This window comes from Cupressus sempervirens, chromosome 3, assembly GCF_028749045.1.
Source record: "Cupressus sempervirens isolate cs-2001-9-10 chromosome 3, ASM2874904v1, whole genome shotgun sequence".
Classification (NCBI taxonomy): domain Eukaryota; kingdom Viridiplantae; phylum Streptophyta; class Pinopsida; order Cupressales; family Cupressaceae; genus Cupressus; species Cupressus sempervirens.
The window spans coordinates 583375219-583380035 of record NC_143120.1 but is presented as its reverse complement, the minus strand read 5'-3'; positions in this window follow the sequence as shown (position 1 = coordinate 583380035).

The following is a 4817-nucleotide window of genomic DNA, read 5'->3' as shown; positions in this document are numbered from 1 at the left end:
AGGGGAATACTAAAGGTAAAGTGTATTAGTGATAGTGGTTGGTGCATCAGTGGTATCATAAATGACTGCAGAAGGGTTCTGACTATTCTCCATCAAAGACAAGAATACATATAGAATGCTTTTCTTCTTAGGTTGAATTGGGTCCCTGTGTGTTGTGTATTGCTAGAGATAGGTTTTCAACATTGTATATTTTTTTCCTTTTTCTATGCCGGCATTGACTAAATTACATGATAAAGAAGGAATCCTCACAATGTTCCATCAATTGTATCAACTTATGTTGGCATTTCTATGATGCCCATTAAACCCTAGCCTTGAGTTTTTGAAAATTTGCTTCATGAATTTGTGATACAATTGAAAAGGATTTTTGTTTTGTGCAGCCCTAGTTTTGTGTGTTGGTGAACAAGATTTGGGGGTTTCTTTGAAGCATAAGGGCTTGTGGCAACCCATTCACTAATGTGTTTGAACCAAGCCTCCCAACGCTCCTTTATATAAGCATCTTGGTCATTCTTCCCTACCCACCTAATGAAAGAAATGAGCCCTTATTTCTTTGCAACATTTTCATCCTAATAACAATCTAAAATGCCAGTTCCCCTTTCAGGGACCACCCATTCTAAGATGGATTCCATTCCCAATAGGATTCCCCCATCAAGAAGAGAATTCATTACCTGTTTGACCATGTCCTCTTCAACTGCCAACTCTAGCCCCCATGTCAACACCATGGAAATTATGTCAATTTTGAGTTTCTATCACCAATGATTCTAGAATTTACTTCCCACAACATTGAGAACCACCTCCACAACTCATCTAGCTTTAATCTTTAAGAGACCCTTCATTCTCTGCTTAGAAATTGGCCCCAAGAGAGCTTTTTGTTGTAATTTGGTTGTTGTAGAACAATTAGCCTCCTTTTTGCTCATCACTAAATATTAGAGGGATGAGGACCTGGTGTTTGGTCGAAGAAGATATGTAATAAGTTTTGGAAGCAATAAAAGCAAGTTTTTTCTCTATTAACCTCCCATTGTCCCATAAGTACAGTCTAAGATAGTGAGTTGTAGTAATTGTTTGCAATGTGAGTTTGATGTAGGAATGATCTAGAACGTGACATTAGTTGTATTCCACACTCTCTTATGTTCTTCTCATAATTTTATTGAGTTTTTGTTTAATGATATTAGACTGGTGTACCATGACCAATGATTGGTTAAACATAGCCAACCACTCGTGAGAAAAAATGTGAAAAAACATTGTCTTATAATAGGAAAGAGGCCACATTGATCTTTAATGATTATCTTTAGTAGTTTACAATGCAAGCAGTAATATGTGATTTTACTCACATTCTCTATGTGGTGAAAGATATTTCTTTCCTTTGTCAATCTAGAAAAGACCACAGACGTTGCCGTTGTTACTTGATGTGAGATTATACAATCATTAAAAGATTCCCCTTAGATTGAAAAAGCCACCTAGCTTCACAAAGAATTTTACATGCTACTATTGTTGCCTCCAGCATACATCTTTTGCCACCTCATCAACTTCAAACACATCATAACTTATAATATTGTTTGCATATCTGGACTGCAAGGACTGTTATCCTAATATATTCAAATTTAAATTTAACTTCCCACTCCAAGGGTAGTGCCCATTTGGAAAGTTCATCTACAGCCATGTTACCCTCTCTACAAATATGTGAGACTTTTAAATTTTCTACCTATTGAAGAATTTCCTTAACCACCAAAATAATCAGTTGTAAATGCCAGGGTGCAATGTTTTCCCTTTCAATAGCATTTGTGATAATCATTGAATCCCCTTCCAAATGGGTATTCATGAAACCACTAATAATAGAAAAATAGTAATCCCCTCTAATCAGTTAGTTTGCCACAATTACTAAATATAACACAACATTGAGCCTTCTTACAAGGGAGAGAAATTAACTTCTACTCATTTTTTTTGAAATGTACTTGGAAATAAATTAGAAATCAATACACTTTTCTGAACTTCTAGAACAATAGAAAGATGAATAATTATTTTTAGATTTGGATGGTTTTCATAAAATATATCCAATAGTGGTGCATATGATAGCCTCTGCCAAGGTAGGGACTTTAATGAGATGGATAATATAAAATTTTATTTAATTGGTAATGGTGATTTTATTTTATATATTTGAAAAATGACTAACAATTTTCTTTGTTGATATCATAAAGAGACGGATAACTAATAATGAGCATTTTCTATTAAGAAAGACAGACGGTACTATTCCAATATTGCTGATAATATTAATGAATTATGCCTTAGATGCAATCTATTTTCTTTCCATTATAATTATGAATTGGAATAGGTTTGATTGTTGAAATTGTGAAATTCATGGCACATATTAATTGCTTTGCAAATACACAATTATCCTAGATTGACGTAGACTGTTCATTCCATGTATATTAGGATAAAAGAATTGCAGATGTAGAGAAAAGAAGAACCTCAATTCACCTTCATAAGTAGTTGTAAGTATTTGGATAGACAACAGACAAGTAAGACTGATGTGACATTTTACGTTATGCATTTATGTGAATAAAACATCTGGACATGGAGTGGAATCCTTGGCTTTTCAACCTCTATGAAAGGAAGGTGAACAGAATAAGTATTTAGAGGGTTTCATCTTGAAATTTATGAACTGGGGGTTATCAGGCATGCTTTATATTTCTACTAATCTTCAATTTCTATTTTCTCCAAGAAATATTTCCCCTAATTATTTGGTAGATATTATTTAGCTTTTTTTAATAAAACCAAATTGTTTCCTCCAAATTCTTATAGTTTTATTAGTAAGGATTTGGTTTCTACAACCAAAAACTCCATTATTTTAGAATTTTTCTTATACATTATAAATGATCATTTTTTTTTGGCTGGCTCTTTTTATATATTCTAATAATTTCCTCTATCTTCTCCGTGTAAAGATGGAGATTCTTATATCACCAGACCAATCATTGATGGATTGAAAGATATAGAACTTTCCTTCTTTTTTAATTTCATTTGTGAAAGTACATGTTTTACTTGTTCTGAGTTAATGTCGTTTCTTCATTTTGTAATGGTTTGGCTCTACTTCAATTATGTTGCAATTGCATATCAAGGAACTGAGATGGATGTCATCATCAAAATGATGTAGGATATTTTTAATATCTCTCTCATGTGTGAAGTTGATTAAATTGAGCATGTATTATCAAGCAGCTCACTAGATTGTTTTATTGCCCCTGCCCTATGCTCAATTGCATTTGTAATTGAGATTGTTTAATGTGTAGAATTGTTAGATTTTTTCGTTTGATCATATTTGATTCCTTTTGATTCCTAGTTTTGATTATATGCTTAATTGGTTGGATGTATGCTCTTAGAAAATTGCTCAATCTTACAGTTGTATTTGAAAAATTAGTTTGACTGAAAATTGTTTAATATGCATTTTCAAAACCAAGAACATTATTGAACAAATATATGCCTTTGTTTTGGGTTAAAGTGGAGTAAAAGAAGTTTCAACTCATTACGATACTAGAGTCATGGATCCCTGATAGGCAGTTGCATGGAATGTGTGGTTGAATAAAATAAACCACCACAACAATTTTTTGTAGTTACACTCTGTTGCGTTCATATATGGCATAAAGTTTGTGGGACACAAGCCATGCATAAGCTAGCTTGAACACAACAAACTTGCCATTGTTATAATCATCCAATCTCTTTTCATTTTTTTTGAATTGGATGCAAGATATAAACTAAAAGCCTAAAAAAAGGAAATCCATGGTTGTTGATCTACCTGACATGAAGATATGAATAGTTTTCTTGTGCAACATTAATAGATCTTGATCATTTTGTGGGACAAACTTTGGACATGGAAAGCATTTTGAATGCCTTTTTATTACAAAAATCTAAATAAAGATTAGATTTTTGTATGTAGTGTTTCATGGCACATTGAGAAGTAATAATAAGCATGGTATATAGTGGTTCTATGAGCGTTTGATGTAGGATGTTTAAAAATTACCTTTATACTTAATAATCATTTAGCCCTCGAGTTGCAATTTTTTCCAATAATGTGAATGAAAAATAATTATAAGTAAAAGTTTGTCATTATATTTAAAAGATTTTCACTTTATGTGTCTAATCATTTAGCCATTACGAGTTTCTTTTTCTTTCCTTTTTTTCTTTTTCTTTAGTAACTGAGTGTGCTTCTTCATAAGTTAGTTGGGTGTGATGCCACAATCAAAATATTATCTTCAATTCAATATTTTGTACACTAATATTACAATAAGATAATACTCTATTCCTTCCATGTCTTCCTTTTCTTTGCTCTTGTAGATAGCTCCTCCTTAAAGTATCACATGAGCTAATATACTATGCATTGAAAGTCCTTTTTTACTATCCTCTTGAAAGCACATGCTCTGGCATTGTCTCTTCTTGTTCCTTCTTTAGGATACTTTCATGGTTGATAGTGTAGGATCCCTCTTACACTCAAGTTATGACTGTCCTTTCATGATAAAATCTTGTCTTCATCACTTACTCCCTTTGTTAACAATGCTCTTTATGGTACTTTGCTATATGTTTTTAAGGTCTAACTACTATGTCCAAGCATATATTCTCCCCTATCTCTTTCACAATATGAAAACAAAATAGGAAAATACACAAGAGCTTCACATCATTCTAAAAATAATAATCATCCTACTCCAAATAATGAACTTATGGCAATGATATACACCATAATTACTAAGTCATGACAAAGGATCAAGGTATCTCTCTGATGTAAATGAAGAAACCAAGTGCAAAACAAACATGTAGACTCCAAAGTCTTAAAAAAA